We start from the raw sequence: 19,598 nt of genomic DNA on the forward strand, positions 1-19,598 counted from the left end.
GCTGTGGGAAGGTGAGAACCAGGAAGGGCCTCTTCTCATTTTATAATCGTGGCGTGAAAAAAGTTGCGCGCGCCAAGACGCTCGACGATTTCAATCGGATTCTACTCTGATTTTTAGCGATTTCCGCTGGTGAGAAGCGGAAAGATTAGCACGGATTGTTAGGCTCCACGTCATACACGTGGGATTGATGAATCTGCTAAAATGGGCAAAAGAATATCCAATTAATTGAAATTCCATGGAAAATGGGATGTTTTCCATTTCCTTTCCATGCCAAGTTTGGCAACAGAACAGACCCAGCGACAGACCAGCCGCAAAATGCCGTTTGTGATGGACGCTAGCAATTCCCTTTTTTTAACAGGCAAGAGTCACTTTAGCGGTACTAACCAAGGATTGAATGATCACAGGGGCTAGAATCATAGTTGCCACTCGAATCAATAGATCTATCATGTCCGAATGAGAAAGAGAGGTGATGGGGCAAAATGGATCTTAGTAAATAGCCTCACATTCATATGAATTCCAGTAGCATTCTTGATAAAAAAATTTCCAAAGGCTGACAAATTTTGTGTTAAAGTGTCCCATTGTACACCTCTAATTCAACCGGTAGAACCACTGGATGGGTCATATATCACGTGATTGGAACCAAAACGTTTTATAGTGGACTTCAGTACTCAATAGTACCATTGTTTAGACCATCTAACTACAATTGGGGCTCTAGTAATGAATACTATTGGCGACTGCATTTTATATAAGGTATTAGAGAACATTAATTTCATATAGGTGTTGTCTATCTTTATCACCCCTTACCCCTAGCCATGCACTTTTTTCATCCAACTCTTTATCCTGCTCTGATATCATGTGAAACAACCAATTACTCCAAAAGCCTAAGCTGTTAGAGTTGGCTTTGTAGATCGAATGCAAGGCATTATAGTTCAACCATAAAGTCGTGTATTCAATTTTAGCTCACATTATATATATATGTATATATATATATATATATATATATATATATATATATATATATATATATATAGAGAGAGAGAGAGAGAGAGAGGCCATTTTTTGGTGCGCTTAACTGGTTATAATGCCTCCCATTCGTTTAAATGTTTGGGTCCCGCTTAAGCGAACCAATGGAAAGCGTTATAACCACTTAAGCGCACCAAAAAAATGGTGCGCTCAACACTTTTCTCTTATATATATATATATATATATGAGAATAGAGTTCCTAAGGGTGCCCTCATATAAGCTTATATGAGGTGGCTCTCACAAAACATAATGGGCCCACATTGCTAGGATGATCCGAAGCATTCATTTGAAAGGTCCCATCATAGATAGGGTGTGTACAAAAAATCAGCTCCATTGAATCATCCTAACCCCTCCAAAAGTGGGGGCAAAAATGGGCAGATTTGTAGACAAAACGTGTCTATCCATTTTTGCCCCCACTTTTGGAGGGGTTAGGATGATCCAATGGAGCTGATTTTTTATACACACCATATCTATGATGGGGCCTTTCAAATGAATGCTTTGGATCATCCTAACAATGTGGGCCCCTTATGTTTTGTGAGAGTCACCTCATATAAGCTATATGAGGGCACCCTTAGGAACTCTATTCTCTCTCTCTCTCTCTCTCTCTCTCTCTCTCTCTCTCTCTCTCTCTATATATATATATATATATATATATATATATGTATACTGAGGTGGGGCCCGCTATTTTACACCCATGCATAGCATTGCTCGAGAATGCTCGTATAATTTGATATTTAACTTCAAAATCATTTGCACCTAAAATTACTAGTTTTTTAACAAAAAAATATTAAACAAAGACTACCGTGATGACACAAGGTTTTGAACTATGGGACTCATCTTTACCTGGTAATCGAGTGACAGGGCTCTTCACGTGTTCGACTGAGGGCAAAGGAGGAGTAAGAGTCTCCTTGTTACCTTCTTCATGAGCCAAGGAGTGTAGTGTTGTTTGAAAATGAAATGAAATGTGGATAGTGGCGATTAATTAGAAATAAATCAATGGTGGTTGTTTTATTTGTGGAATCTAAAGTAGGATGAGGCATGGGATAGTGGGGAGTTTTTCAATTTAAACACAATCTTGAGTCCAATAATCCGTTTTGGACTCAAGATCCAAAACGAGCAATAAAAAAACTATTTATATTCTCAACTAACGCGTTTATTTTATTATTAGTCTGAACATTTCACTATAGAAGAGAAAAAATGCATACATAGCTAATAGGGCTGGCAACAGGGCAGGTCGGGGCAAGATGTTGGGGTCCCCTACCCCTTCCCCTCTGCAGGGAATTTTCCCCCTCCCCTTCCCCTCCCCACTGCGGGGATAGTGGGGAATCCCCCTCCCCTCCCCACGGGGAATATCTAATCCCCCTCCCCTCCCCTTCCCCGCCCCGCATCCTTCGGGGACAATCACTTTACTTTCTTACTTTACTTTGTTAAATGTTAGGTTTAAAACTAAAGATTTGCTAGGGACAATCACTTCAGGCATGTTGCGGCTTGGCTGTTGCATGTGAGAGTAGCCACACAACCCACACAGGCTAAGATTTTGTCTTATTCATTTTATTAACCTGGGGACAAAGGTGGTTGTTCTAAGATTCATTTAATTGATCGATAGTCCCTAGCAAATACCTAATTCCCAATCCCACTTGCCAAAAAGTACTGTACGTGCCACACCATAGGAAGATCCAAACCGTCCATTTGATGGGCACACCATAAGGATGATCCAAACCTTCCACTTGATGGGCACATTGTAGGATGATCCAAACTATCCATTTGATGGGCCACAACGTAAATAGGTTGTGGCCCAAAAATCATTTCCATAGGATAATCCCAACCCTCTGATCTATAGAGGAATTGCATATTATGGTACCTTCTATAGATCAGAGGGTTGCAATCATCCTATGGAAATGATTTTTGGGCCGCAATCTATTTACGTTGTGGCCCATCAACTGGACGGTTTGGATGACCTATGGTGTGGCATATAAAGTACTTTTAAATTGTAGCCCATCAAATGGACGGTTTGGATCATCCTATGGCGTAGCCCATACATTACTTTTTGAAAAATAATGGACTATACGAGCGCACACCATATAAAATCTCATCACTCAACAGAGAGATGTTGCCTTTATTTGGGGGAGGGAGATTTTCAAAGGATTTAATGTTGCCTTACAGTCATGGTTCGATGGAGAGATTTTAGAGATTTCTAAGACTAATTGTGGACCCTGATCCGAGAGAGGTGGGGGACGAGCCCCGACGAAGTCTCAGAATCATCCACGTGAATGGAGAGCTCTACCAAGGAACTCTCGAAAAGAATGCCTCTCACAGCATGAGTGGCGATGTAAGGTGAGATACCTCTCGATTCGGGGACTAGCCCGGATTCGAGACGTACCTTAAACAAAGAAGAGTCGCCATCCAAGAAAGTGGGCCCTGGATCCCATACTATGCTTTGTTGCAACGGATAACCAGAGATATAAAAAGAAGGTTCGTGCCTGGTTACGAATTTGGAAGGTCCGAAGAGCACCTCATCTGCCCAAGTGCAAACACCTGGTCTCTTATGCCATTTACTTATTGATTTTAAAGAGTTTTGGGCGAAAGTCATGTGAAATGGGAACACATATCTCCAAGAAGACGTCTACCTAATCATGCATGTCTCGGAGATGAATAATAAGCATACATAAAAGAAGTGAAATAAGTGTCACCTAAGAATAACTAGGTTATGAATGTCATACCTAATTGGTATCTAAGTTCAGGTGTGCAAACACATGCATGCTACAGCTAAAAGTATAGGATCTGTACATGAAAGTAAGAAAACACAACAAAACACACAACACAAATCAACTCTATACACGACTTGACAAGACGAATCCTAAAACTCTAATGCAATACTTGACTCGGACCAGAATGACCATCCACCCTGGCTGCTCTACGTATCCCGACCTCGGGAAGAATCAGAATCAACGTAGTTCGATGACCTATTCTAAACTACAATGCCTAACCATCTAGAACTGCTATCCTAGACTCGATCCACTAGACTCGACTGGTTTTTAAAGCTTTTTGCACGATTATTTAAGTTCATGTGAATTGTAATTTTTAGGACTCTCTATATGCCCTAACTAATGCAAGTTGATTAGCCTTAAGCTAATGCAGGTGGGCCCTACATCCTGTGTATCTAGGCTGTGCAACCTAATAAAAATCATGGGCCGACTATATGCTTCCTAGTCTAGCCATCAGTTCGACTAAATGTCTAACCGATCAACTCGAGGCCTTCTAACTCTAGGGACACTCACACGACAAGACACACCATATCAATACAAACAGGACAGCCTCCTAACTCTAAAATACCCTAAACAGCTAGGACAGGCTCCTAACTCTAGGGGAAGATCTTTTTGAAAAAAGGTTTTGAATAATTTTTGTATTTTTAGAAGGTTTGAAATGTTTATTTTTAAAGGTTTGGCTGGACTTGGGATATGAATTCCAAGCTGCACTACGTACCCTGTGGAAAGGGATCAAGCCAACGTAGTTCGGAACAGACTTTCCTAACTACTCCTAATGACTCTAGACATTTAGAATTTTAGTTTTTCATATGTTTTTTATGTTTTGAAATGTTTCAATATTTTTGAAATTTTAAAGAATTTTCCCTTCTAGCCAAAGGGGAAACAAAGAAAAGAACACTCCTGTGATCCATAGCCTGGAGAAGTGTCAGATGGAAAGACGGAACCCTTTTAGCCTAAGGGTTGTCCTAAACAAGCAAATCAATGCTTCAAATAGATGATAGAATGGGAGGAATCCCAAGAAGATGTGAAAACCTAAGAAGATTGAGCTAGACTCTAAAATAAGGGAGAAGAATTAAATCAAAATGAATTCTTGCACTATTCTTCTCTGAAAGAGTGTGCAGATGAGACAATGCATGTCTCTCAAATGAAAATGGTCATTAAGATCAATGAGACATAGCCTGTCTCCTAAAATGATGAATCAAATAGAAAATGAGACTGGGCAAATCTCCTGAAAGAAAAGGATGAGACTGGTCGAGTCTCCTTAAATGAAAAAGATGAGACTGGGCGAGTCTCTCCAAATGAGAATGACCATCTAATGAGACACTAAGTGTCTCCTATGGAGGGTTCCCCCTGCAATGATATATCCGGATATGTATCTAAAAGGCTAAGCTAGCCTCTGACTAATGAGGTGGAAATGCTCTAGCATGAGATTGAGCTAATCTCCTAGGGGTGCAACTTTGTGAGACTTGAATAGTCTCCTATGGGTTGATTCATTGATGAGACAAAGCCTGTCTCCAAATGATTTGACTTTTCTACCGAGACATAGCTTGTCTCATAAAAGGTGGGCTTGGGATGCTTAAATGTCTAAGCAATTTTCTACCTAAAGAGGGAAGAGGAAGAAGAAAGAGGGTACTACCATGATATGGTGAGTCCCCCTAACGATGGGCTTGGGCTAATGCTTAAATGTCTAAGCAATTTTCTACCTAAAGAGGGAAGAGGAAGAAGAAAGAGGGTACTACCATGATATTGTGAGTTCCCCTAACGATGGGCTTGGGCTAACCCCTTCATCGCCTTAAGATATGATAAAATAAACTTGATGAAGAAAACTTAACTTTTACACATCTGAACAGAAAAATATGAATAGTCATAACAGTTTATCTATTGCTTCCAACCCAAACATAACAAGATTTCCTTAATACATAAAAAGAAAACTTTGACTAGTCTTTACAAACACCCAAACTGCTTGTGTTCTTTCATAATAATTATTGAATTTTACACTTAAACCAGTGAAATTTTTTTTTATTGCTTATAGGCAACCATAACCACCTGAACTTGCATTCATTACAAGAGAAATTTCAACAGACTACCTTTTCTTTACATGAGCAACTTTAACAATATAAACTAACAGGAGTACAAGTGCATATTGTGACAAATAAATGATAAAACTAAAAGATAAGTCATGCTTGTACCTCGAATCTAAGAGCATCTGGACAAAGCTGAGATAAGACTTTAATATTTTCTAAAAAAAACTACAAATTTTAATTAATCGAATGCATACACATGTATAAAATCTTAATTTATCACTTTGACAACCATTTATGCTATCAGATTAAAGGACAGGGATATCTGTTATTTCAAACTATAAACCTGTTAACGTCTATGTGACCAAGAACAAATCTGAAGATGAGGATAAAAAAAAAGTGATTATCTACTTTGGATACCTTGAACTATACTTGTCAAACACTTGTATTAGAAAATCTCCAAATTTTGTCTCATTTTCTCCCTCAGGTTAATCATCGGTAAGGTAGAATGATATAATAAAGTGTAAAATCAAAAAGAAATTGGGAGTAATATCAAATTTTCCAGGTGATACATACTTACTGATCACGACCCTACTTTTTTAATCTACAGCACAACAAGGCTACAACTTTCACACATGATAAAAATAAAACAAGGCTTTTAAGAGAATAGAGATCAATGCCTGCCAATGAATTATGAGAAAACAATCCTTACTATTTTAGGATAAATGAAACAAAGGAAAACCAACATTTCTGAGATCAAAATCTGGACCCTAAACAATGTCATATTCCTAACTCTTCTAATTACCACATCAAAACCCAAGCCCGAATGAAAAATCAAGACTTCGAGTTATAATATGACTATCATTTAAGCTTCTAAATCAAATGGGCTTGAAGACGTCTGGACATTGTTGCAATTAAAATTTGGACAACAACTACTTTTTCACTGTAGGAAATTTTACTCGTAAATAAAAACTCATTTAATGATCCCTTACACTTCTCTCCTGTCCATGAACAACTTAGATATTTGTTTCGAACTTTGATCAAAACCTGTAACATTACTCGACTCTATGCTAATGTGCACTACAATATATATATGGCTTCATAGAGATATGAATATTATTTACTACTATAAAACACAGCAGCAGTCTATAGAATAACCATATAATAATAGTTTTAAAAGTCCAAAACAGCAGTAGTTTGAGATAGTAGCAGTTCAAGACAGTAGCATTTTTTCTTTTGTCTTTTAGATAGGCTTGAAAAACTGTTGGGTTATTACAAGGCTTTTTGGAACTAAAGATAAAATGAGGATTAAGCTCTATTCTCTATTTTGTTCTACCTAATTCAAAATGGCCATTAAAGACCACAATAATTTCTGAACATTCAACTGAAATGAATAATATAAAAGGAAGAATTATTGAAATCCTTACAACAGCTAAAGGCTAGTTGTACAAGTGTACAAAAGTATTACACCCATTTGTGTATTTATTTGCATAGGAATAAATAGAATAATTGGAATCAAACAAAGACAATAAAATCAGTAACATAAGTGAGCTAAATGACAACATATAGAAGGAACTTATGAATAACCATGTATGAATTCCAAACCCCACTTACACTTAGGCCAAAGAGAAAACAAGTATTGAAAGCAACTAAACCCCCTTTTTTTTTAAACATGGTAATAACTGAGGAAGTCAAATCTCACATGCAACAATGCTACAAAAAAACAAAAAAAATCTAACTGATGCTACTCCATAAAGGTAACAATGACAAATGACTAAAGAGAAAAAGTTACAAGCTTATTTCAGATCATTGCTAGATGTAATTAATTTCCAAGGCCGGAATATGAAAGAGAACAATGATATTGAACCTACCACAGTTTAAAGCTTGCCTTACCCTTTTTATTTTTGTTAACTCATATAGGTATGACAAATGACTAAAGAAAAGAACATAGGTAGTACAATTATTAGAATTGGATGATGTTTATCACACCCCCTCATAACCATCTTAAAAAAATGAAAACCCTGTTTCAACATATGTACTGACTTATCCTTAATTTCCAAAAGCCTTTCAAAAATCTCCTTCAATTCCTTATACAAGTACAAGCTCTATGAGTAACACAGGATAATATAACTCAAAATCCTCTTTACACGCACAACTTAAGGGTATAGATAATAAAGCCATAAATGTCTTTTACATGTTTCCATGAAAACAATAATCCTGACCAGTGAGCATAATCATTTGGACCCTTAACTCATTTTAACACTAAATGAAAAGTAAAAACCAACTCTATGCAGCTGTGTAACCAATTAGAGTAATCTGTAAAGCTAACTAGGCCCAAGAAAGTAACATAGAATAGAGGTGATAACCGATCTCATAGATCTGGCTTGGGTTATCATCAGAATTGAGACAAAAATGAAATCCAAAACAAATTTTTATGAACACAGACCTATGCTATAATTCAATCCATAACTTGATGAAGAGTATCTTCAACATACATGTGTAAATACAAATAAAATGAGAAGCATCATACAAGGTTTCTACAGCTAACATTATTACTGTTGCTAGAGAAATTCTGATTTTGAAGCTCAACTCTTATGAAAAGTTCTTTCATTGAGTTAAATGCAGAGTAAAAATATCCAAATGGGGACTAGATCAAAATCATTTGGGTCAAAGGTTTTATTCTAAAGTATACTTTGAAAACTAGGCAAATATTATAATATAATTATTTTTTTACAAAGGAACCAACTATTGAGGTAAATAACTGCTTAAGTTTTGAAACCAAAAGAAATGCCTATTGGGTTATATGAGAACCTGGAATAAGTCCCTGGTTCAGAATTTCTAAATGATAAAACATGATCATAAAATGGGGGGATTCTCTCCCAATCAGGTTTTCTCATTATTTCTTTCAATACAATAAATTTCAAAGGAACTAAATTAGCAAATCCCTAGCTATCTTGTGAACAAACTATAAAGACTGACTCAAATGTTAACTAATTGATATGCAGGCTTCTTTTCTTTTTATCAAAACAAATCATGCTATCTAACTTGAGGAACAAAACTTACTTGGGCAAATATCCTTTTATATGAAAAACTGAACAAAGATTAAGATAATACACTTTATGAAAAGAAAGCAGTTTTAAACCTATAAATTAAATTGATTTTCCTACATCGAATTTTCTAAGCAAAAATCAGAGTATCTCCATCCCTCATTTGTTAATCTAAAAGACCTAAAAGAAAATATCTAATAAAGACAATTAAATGTATTAGAAAATAACTTATTAGCCATAGAGCCTTTTTTTTATAGAAGTAATAGAACAACATCACACATACAGACTCAACGACCATAGCAAAGTCCTGTAATAGGTTTAAAAATTACTCACCTATACAATTCAAATCATCTTACACCCTTCCTTTTAAAAGATTAACCTCAAAACCAAAATCAAAACAAAGCTAGATCACTATGAGAATTCTATGCTTATATTTACACAATCATTAGATCACTACTCTCACTACTAAAGAAATGCTCTTGTCCTTTTAAACCCAACAACTCCAATTTAAAGACACATCTCAAGAATAAACTTCAGCCACAACATTAACAAAAAAAAAAAAAAACTTCCTAATGTAATTTTAAACATGGTAGTATTGAAATAACTAAAAAATTATAAGGAAATTAATTACGGGAGAAAACAGAACTGTAAAATATGCTACAACTTAAAAACAAAACATGAGATTTATCAAAGATCATTTTGCTTCATAAAAAAAAAATTAGCATCTCATGTAATGACACAATTATCCAAAACATGGCTGCATAAATATAATGTCAATAATGATGAATAATAAGCCACTAACACAGGGACTACTTGATCTTTTATTCCATTCCACTCGATTTCCCCAAACATCCATACAAATGAGAATATCACTAAAATAACAAGTAAATATTCACCCAGAAGAATCAAACGACTATTTTTAACACCAACTTTTGAATGTATGTGTCTTAAAGTTTAGGCATTCATAAGACCTCTATACTGTGTCATATGAATTAAATGAACACATATACATATACGCTTCCTATTACCTCAAAACTGAACATAACTAAACTAATGTAAGAATAATATATAAATTTTCTTCCATTATCATAAAACCCACAGCTGATCCAATAAGATATAAAATATTGAAGTTTGTGAAATCTCTCAACAATGTACTATATGATCAAGATTGACATACAGGTATTTCATTACATTCAAAATCATTTTTTTTATCAAAATTTCTATGACAATCATCTCCATAACTTAAAGCACTCAAAAGGCTAGAAACTAACTTTTGTAGCCTCAAGAATTTAATTTCATATTAATCCATAAAAATTGGGCACAACACAACTGTCCTATGGTGATTTTTCATATGATCTGTCAAAACAAGAAATGAATTAATTGAATGCAAGATAAAGACAACTAGGGGAATGAGGTGTTTCTACAAGTTCTGAACTTCTAGAAAGCAAATTTTGCTACACATATAAAACATGTGAGTTCACAATGTGCAAAACACAAGATAGAGGACATATACACGTGATGGCATATAGAGGTTAGAAATGCAATGTTCAAATGTTAAAATTTAAAAATAAATGCAAACTTCGTCAATAAATACTCAAAATTTAAAAAGAAATTGAAGACATGAAATACACTTAGATTATGAGCAAAGTGAGAATAAAATCAAAATTGTATACAAAGCTAAAAATCATGCTCAGATCTCATTCATAAAAAAAAAAATTGAAACTATAAATACATACTGAGAATGAACATATGAAAGGCAGAATTCAAAATTATCAATTCAATGAAGAAAAGATAAGGAGAATTCATCTAGAATTATAACTTTAGCATGATTATGCCGCGACATTGAAGCACATATCATAGATTCCAAGATCAACACTATAAACCTAAATGAATTTCCAGCTATTATTCCAAATGAACAAAATAAAATTCAAGGCCGTACATTACCTCTCTGTGATTCCAACCAAAGCTTATTGCAAAAGTCTCTGAATTTTTCTCTCCTTTTCTCTCAGATTCGTATAGCTTCAAGAATAGACAAAGGTAGCAATAGATTTATGCTATTTCTACTTCCGATCCTTTCTTCCTCAACCTATTTTCTTCCATTTTTTTCTTTTGCTCCTCACCTTACCTTCTTCCAATATCAAATGGACAGATCTATAGCCAGCTGATGTAAAATAGAATGGATCTAAAGCTTAATAGCTTAGATCTGAGGTTTTAAGGCAAAAGAAGCAATAGATGTAAGGTTTCAATACGTGGATTCAAGATCTCATGGTTTTAAGAGTTTAAACTAAGATTCTTATCTCAAATTAGGACCTCAAAGCTTGAAGGAGAAAATTTAGGGTATATACAGTCTGCTAAAAAAAAAGAGAGTAAAGATCTGTGCAAACTACAAGTAAAGGAGGAGTTGACCGGAAGCTTGCCGATGATCGGCCACAAAAACACTGCCGGAGAAGAAGATGAACGAGTTAGGGTTTCAATTTGAGATCTACTTTCCCTATCCTCTCTCTTTCTCTCTCTAGAAATTAGGGAAAAACTTAATAATCGAAAAATGAAGTTTAACTCAGTATTTATAGATAAAGCAGGATGTTGATAAAAGCACTCCAAGTTTTGATGGGCGCGCGGTTGCGCGAAAAATTGATAGGCGCACGATGAATTCGTGTCCCATTCGGATTCGGATTGACACCGTTCCAAGATAAATTCGCCCCCCTCTCAGGATAAACTCACCCCCTTTTTCTGGTTTACACTACACACACTATCTCAGCTCGTTCGCTAGGCAAACGCGCTCGGATTTCGACAAAATTTTGCGGAGACCTACACGGGACCCTAAGCTAGCCTAGGGTGAAATTTGAGACCCTAGCTGATTGATTTGGTTGGGATTTTGCTTAAACACGGGAGGCTCAGGGTAAGGTCAAAATGGGGTGTCTAGAGTAATATACTAATATAATGAGGGACAATGCCCAATGGATTATTGGTAAAAGAAAACATAAAAAGCTATTTCAGGGACAAAACTGTACTAATGGAAATTATGAAAATTTTGGGGGGAATCTTGTAGATATGTTTCGATCTAAGGGGTTTCTAGTAGTTTTCCCAAAAAAAAAAAAACTTTTAAAAAAACAAGAAAAAAATGGCATTAATGAGGGCAGGGCGGGGCCAACTCCATCCCCTTCTCCTCCCCTTCCCCGCTCAAATCGGGGAATCCCCTCCCCAAGTGGGGCGGATCCCCGCTTTCCCGGGTGAAATTGCCAGCCCTAATAGCTAAGACTTTATTCAGACTGCATGGAATATAGGAATTTCCCGTCAAAAGAGTTTTACTTGCTATCCAAACAAGGCCGAATTGAGCTCAAATTTTGGGTCATCTTAGACGATTAGAGTTGTTGTCATTTCCCCACCAAGTGTCAATTGTAGCTTCTAAGACTTTGATCTCAATATTTTTTTCCTTGAAATCTCATCTTGCTTTGCACGCAACACCTCAGCCCGTCACCATGACATGGTAGTGACAATATCAATGACACACATATATAGTTGGGTCTCTCATAATTAATGCTCCATAAATTTATAATCTCTTATATCCTATTGGTAAACCAAGAACCAACATTGTTACTATGCGGATAATTTATAATCTCTTATTTCCAATACTTAATAAAAAAAATAGAGAAATCCAGTGATATAAGATATAAGAGAGTATAATCTTGGGAAAACATTGGGAAGTGATATTTACGCCCCTTTTGATCACCAGGGACACCCAGCGCCAGTGTACGTGCCAATCAAACCAACTAGATTCTTTTGATGTCAAGTACATTAGCCCCCCTTTAATCATTGATACACTAGCGCCGGGTGTCCCTAGTGATGAAAAGGGGTGTAAATATCACTTCCCAAAAACAATTTGAAGTACATATACTTTACAATACTTTATGTAGGTACATTCTAAGAGAAGTGAGAGAAAAAAGGAAAATATAGAAGAAAACATATGTCAAAACTCATAGATCATAATCACATTTCATACCACTAGCATTTTGATAGGATTGGAGGCTGTGTATATACAATATGTTTCTAACTAAAAGAGTGTAGGACCATCAACTCATCTCTTAGATGACAAGAAGTGTAAGCCACTCATCTCTCTCTTCCCTCTCTCTTTATGTATAATATGCTAAAAAGGAAATGAAATTCAAGAGATAGTGATAAGGGGCGGTGAGATTGCAAGAAAAACCAGGAGATAATCCTATTTTCTAATACTTGATATGCTTTAATATTTTATATAAAAAGATAACACCTGGAATATAAAATATAAGAGTGCCAACTATATACACACACACACACACACATGAGAAAACGGTTTCTACACACAAGTGTAGATAAGTTATCTACACACTAGCTTAAAATACAGTGGGGGCCCACATTGTTTGGATGATCCAAAGCATTCATTTGATGGGCCCTCACATAGATAGGGTGTGCCCAAAAAATCAGCTCCATAGGATGATCCCAACCCTACGATTTGTGGAGGTGAAATGGACGTGTATAAACCTTCACAAATTTGTCCATTTTTTGCCTCCACGGTTCGAAGGGTTAGGATGATCCTATGAAGCTGATTTTTTGGGCACACCCAATCTATGTGAGGGCCCATCAAATGAATGCTTTGGATCACCCAAACAATGTGGGCCCCCAGTGTATTTTAAGCTAGTGTGTAGATAACTTATCTACACTTGTGTGTAGAAACCTCTCTCTCTCTCTCTCTCTCTCTCTATATATATATATATATATATATTAAATTGTAGACCTCACCCTGTGCATGGATTTGGGTGGAGATCGTGAGGACCAACTTGATGCAACAAACAACACATATCAAAGCGACAAATAGACCCAGCAAACGGGTAACCCTTGGGGTACGGGTATGACCGGCGCTGGTTCGATACTAGCGGGTACTGGTAAAAAATACCCGCGATTCTATGGGTAGGTTTTTCATGTACCCGTACCCAACCCGCGCGGGTTGGGTATACCCACGGGTAACCCACTACCTGCAATGACAAAAAAGGCAAAAATGAAGGGAAAAAAACACCTTAACAGGATAGCAGAATGCATTTATCAAAAACCCAATATAAAACAGAAGTGAGTTTCAGCTCCCAATACCTGCAATGACAAAATTAAAGGCTGAAAAAAAGAACCCCCCCTCACCAAGTGGATGAACATACATCTACCTAAACCCTAAACCCTAAAATATAAGTGGGTTTCATCCCCCTATACCTGGAATGAAAAAAAAATAAAAATCAGCTCACCAAGAGGAGCATACATTTATTAGAAAGAACAAAGATGAGGAGAATGCATTTACCTAAACCCTAAAGTCTAAAATATAAGTGGGTTTCATCCCCCAATACCTGGAAAAAAAAAAGCTCACCAAGAGGAGCATACATTTATCAGAAATAACAAAGATGAGGAGCATACATTTAGCTAATCCCTAATCCCTAAAATATGAGTGGGTTTCATCCTCCAATACCATGAATTGGGGGAAAAAAAAAGCTCACCAAGAATTTCCAGAGGCATGGGAACGGATGGTGAGGAGGTTGGGCTAGGGTTTCGTTTCGTAGGGATTTCGTTGCAGAGGTTTAGCTTTAAAGAGGACGGAGATACGAAAGGTGGTGGCCGGTGGTAGGCGATCGACGGTGGACAGAGAGGGAATGCTATCTCGGGAGGTTGGGCTAGGGTTTCGTTTCGTGGCTGCCCTAGAAAAAAAATGAATTGATTCTTCTGTTGAAAACTAAAGAATGAAAAGTTGAAAACTAAAGAAAAAACCTAACCCTAGTTTTACGGGTAACCCGCGGGTACCAGGGCCAGACCCAGACCCACCCGCTGGTCACGGGTACGGGCCGGGTGCGGGTATTTTTTTTTACGGGTAACAAAATTGGTATCCGTACCCGCAAATTTTGCTACGGGCCGGGTGTACCCGCGGGTACGGGTACCATTTTGCCGGGTCTAGTGGCAAAGCTAGAAGTATATGCAGATTTGTGCATTCTGCTTAGTCTATGGACTGGTGCTTCATGTGACATCATTTTTTCATGATTTCGTTCCATTTATTTAGGAATTATTTCATACTCCTATTCTTGATGAAATAGAGGAAATTAAAAAAAAGTCGTGAAAAGACTTGAGTAACGAGTGAGATATGGATCAAACAATAAGGCACCATAATTCTGAAATTTCTGCAGAACTGCATGAAATGCTTGCAATTCAAGCTTGATAACTAAGTTTAAATATTAGATCTATATGAAAGAATGAAAGTAAGGAATCTTCAATCGTAGAAAATGAAAATTAAAGGGGGCATCTCACCAAATTCGTAAAGAAAACCTTCGATTTTATCATGGATTCAAAACTTGCAGCTAATATGTAGTTTCATAGAAAAACTACACTTCTTGACGCTTTTCTTGAAAATTTCTTCACCAAATCAACTTCAAATCTTGCAAGGAGATGGAATAATTCTATAACTTTGATAATCTTGCATTTGAACAAGGAGAAAAGATAGGAGAACTTCAAGTGAAAAGCTCAAACAAGCTTAGAACTCTTCAACCTCAAAGATACAAAAGAATAGATCTTTGCACAAACAAAAAGAATTCCCTCCAAAACCGAATCTGAGATTTAAGACACCTTTCCAAATATAAAAAAAGGCTAGAGTAAAAGATAAAAAGGGGCCTTATATAGACAACCTCATTAAAAGGAAATGTCCATACTACCTCTACTCAAGCACAATTACCCAAAAAAAAAAAAAAAAAACAAAAAAAACTTACAACAATAAAATTACAAAAGTTGACACACTGAATAAACAAGGAAATAAATGAAAATGACTGCCATAAAGAGCCATATACAACTGATGTAAAGTGTCCACGATACTCTTGTATCACCACTCCAGCAAACACATGAGGTAAATGTTGGATATTGACCCTACATGGGTGGACTTTCCCTCTGCCTAGGTGGCACATTACTCCACAAAATAAAGACTTGGTGTATGGGAGATGGGCTTAACACTGAATGATTCTATGATGTGATGATCTCACCAAGTACGTCTCCAAAAATGAATCACCGAATGAGAGTTAGGATGACGGGTTTAATGCACCCTTATCTTAATGGTTGGCCACCACCCACCGTCTCTATTGGAAATTGACCTGGACTCTTGGACAAAGGCAGTGTCTATGGGGCCTAACACATTGCACAGTGTGTTATAAAATAAAAGGATGCAACCAACCATGATATCACTCAAATCCTGGCATGGTGATGATTTGTGATCTTATGCAATCAAGGGACACCCTATGTTACAAACGGATCACATCATTAATCCATGCCCGATCAATCTCATGGGACCCCCTCACTAATTTAAATAGAAGTGATTGAGTTTATATATAGATGAATAAATCTAGACCGTTCATCATGTCCTTCATCAAGTTACGTAGAATGAAAAGTATTTATATATTTTCAATGATTAAAGTCTCACAATTTATGTATTTGATTTTGTGCATCCACATGCACTCATGCACATCAATGGCTAATCTAGAGCCTGTTACATGCACTTTATTATATTTGCATATCGTTTAAGTGAGACATGAGCATTGAAAATTCATGCACACGTTCATTGTGTATTATTAACTCCAGGGATGGCCAACTTGGGAGGTAAATGTATCATGAATGTAAATAGTCAAATTTTCCCTATAGATACCTACAATGGGTGTCTGGTTGAAAATATGTCTTGGTAGAGGAAGCCAACACATTTCTTGAGAAGGATCTCTTTCTCTATTCATGCATTTGGGGTACAAGTTCTCAAGTCTCTTCTTTATTTTTTGGGATAGTCGGCAACTTGATACCTTAAATCATCATCCCCTTCGTAGGAATGGTAGAGATTTGCGTATGCCTCTCCCTTCAGCATTGGTATATCTCTACTTGCATCATTTTCTTCTTATCGATCCGCTTATAGCTATATGGATCTTCGTTGTTAATCAATGGTAATTTGTACTTATGGAGTGGTGAAATATTCTCAGAATAATTTATGAATTTCCCTGGTATTATTTGATGTTTTATTCATCTTGATATTATGATCGCCAATTAATATTATTCGGCTAAGGAAATCTATTCAGCTATAATCTCACCTAACGGTAAATATAGGGTGTAGTTAGAGTTGGACGAGGTTGGGTTTTTGCTAAAAAATGAATTGGAATCCTTTGCGACCTGATTTTTATGGTAAAATCTCCCAACAAATTCCCTAAAAATCAACCCAAATTTCATCACAAGTAAAATGGTGGGCTCAATCGCTGCATGGATTTGAGCGGATTTAAATCCCCCCATCTCATAAAAAACATGGGTGAAAAATGGTGAGCCTATGCTCTGGTATAAAATGGTGGGCTGTACTATATTATACCACAACGTGTAAAAATTGCCCCATTCATGCTTTGCATGGGTGTAAAATGACGGGCCTCACCATATCAAACTCATGTGGTGTAAAATGGTGTGCCTCGCCCGTGTATGCCCGAGGTGTAAAAAAAAATTCATGAAGTTTTGTAATAAAAAATTACCATGAAAAAAATGATTCACGTTTAATAAATCTAGAAATGATAGTTAATGACTTCCAACCCGTTGCATTTGTAAATCAGGTTAAATTAAAATAATCTTATTTTTTGGTAGGTAACTGTGGCGGAATTAGGGCTCAAATCAGCCCTCCGCGGTGACCCGTTAACAATCCGAACACGAAAGTGTGTTTTCGGATTTATGCGTTAACAATGCGCAGCGTTGTCGAAGTAGATTTGCAAGAACAAATAAATAAAAGTGCAAGACAAACCAACACCAAGATTTAACTTGGTTCATCACTTAATGTGTGTGGCTACGTTCACGGGAGAAGACTTCAAAAGATTTCACTATGTGGAAAATAAGTGGGTTACAAGAAGCACTTACCGGATAACAAAAGAAACAAGATTTCTCTGGATTACACAAGAATTGATCTTTACGCCCTCTAGGATCCAAGCGTCTTTGCTCCCTAAATGCCCGTGCTTCTTCTTGAAGAGATCCAAATCTCTTCTTCAAGTTTCCCTTCACAAGTGCCAAGAATACACTCTTTTTTCTTTCTGTGAAGTTGTACTCCACAACTCAATAACTTTTACATTATTCTTCTTGTGATGGGGGAGTCGTATGCCAGTTTCGTTGGTGGATGAGTTTTTTTGAAACCCAACCAAAGTCAGTCACATCCGTTCACTTTCCCTATGGGCTATGGAGGTTAAATTCTTAAGAGCAATCGAAGAGTCCTATTTGTAAAAGAGTTTCTATTGTATAAGAAACCCCAAACATAAGCCACCGACCTCGTAAAATTTCAGGGCAACACAACAGTAACCCGGGATATCGCATATGCTCTCGGAATCCAATTAAAGATTTTGGCACTACTATGTTTTCATAATTACACATTTTGTCTTATTCATTTAATCTATCCGAGGTGGCTGCTCTCTCATGCAACTGCCAGCCGTGAAATGCCTTTCTACAAAAGTCTAGTGCTGTGAAATGCCTTTCTACAAAAGTCTCTAGCAAATCCTGTCTTTTATTATTTAATTAAATATCTGTCAAGGGTTATAATAGCTCCCAAAATGCTCTCGGAATCCAATTAAAGAGAAAAGACAAGCTGAGTTTGTGCAACTATTCAAAACAGTAGTGCCAATATCAATAGATTAGCCAATAAAAACCATTTTTGGGTGGCATTCAAAGTGGTAGCAATTCGGGTCGGGTCGGGTTGAACCTGAAAAAAGTCAGGTTAGGTTGGGTTGAGTTCGGGTTCGAGTTGAGTTTTCCCAACCTCGGTTGGAAATTGGGCCGGGTCGGGTCGAGTTGAGGGTTTGGCCAACCCGAGTGAAACCCGACATTTTTAATCAATTTTTTTTAAGCTTAAAAACTCGGGTTGGGTTGAACTTGGGTCGGGTCGGGTTCGGATTTGGGTTGGAAAAATGCTCCCTCGGGTCGGGTTGAAGTTCGTCGGATTGGAAATTGGGTCGGGTCGGGTCGGGTTCGGGTTGGAAAAAAGGGTTCCCCTTGCACCTTGGTACTTGACAAGTGGGTGCTAATATCAAAATAAGGGGTTCGATTACCGTTCCTTGAACTGAGTAGCCCATGTGGAGCGGAGTGATAGAAGCAAACGCAAAGTAAATGAGATGCGCAACCCAGCTCATGCATGACATCATCTGTTTCTGTTTTGTAGTGGGACCCATTGAGATCACCAATCATCTGAGACCTTCTTTAATTGGTGACTTACAAAAATATGGTGGGGCCCACCTATTAGGTTGATCTAAACCGTTCATTTGTTGGTCCCCACTGTATATTGGATGCTACTAACCCTCCAATATATTAGGTGTAAAATGGATATTTCATAAAGATAAAAAACTATTATCCTATATTGGGGTAGATATCACCTATCTATGGAGACCAGCAAATGAACGGCTTAGATCATCCACATGATGGGCCCGCTGCATTTTCTTGGTTCTCAAATCATTTAAATATATTAGAAATGATATATTCGCCCCCTTTTCTCCTCTGGACCACCACTTTTAGCGTAAAAGTCTAAAAGAGTAGTCATAAAAACACGAAAGTGGGTGGCCCGAGGAAGAAAGGGGGGGGGCGAATATTCAACTATCTGCCCCATGAATTGTGATCATAGCCGTTCATTAAAGTGGGCTCCGACATGGACGGTTGCTCAAAATTTTTAAAAAGTGTCACATGCCGATTTGAAGATGATGGGTAGA

The sequence above is a fragment of the Tasmannia lanceolata genome, unplaced genomic scaffold (assembly GCF_043159265.1).
Source record: "Tasmannia lanceolata isolate RefF3 unplaced genomic scaffold, GAP_Taslan_0.1 ptg000003l, whole genome shotgun sequence".
Lineage (NCBI taxonomy): Eukaryota > Viridiplantae > Streptophyta > Magnoliopsida > Canellales > Winteraceae > Tasmannia > Tasmannia lanceolata.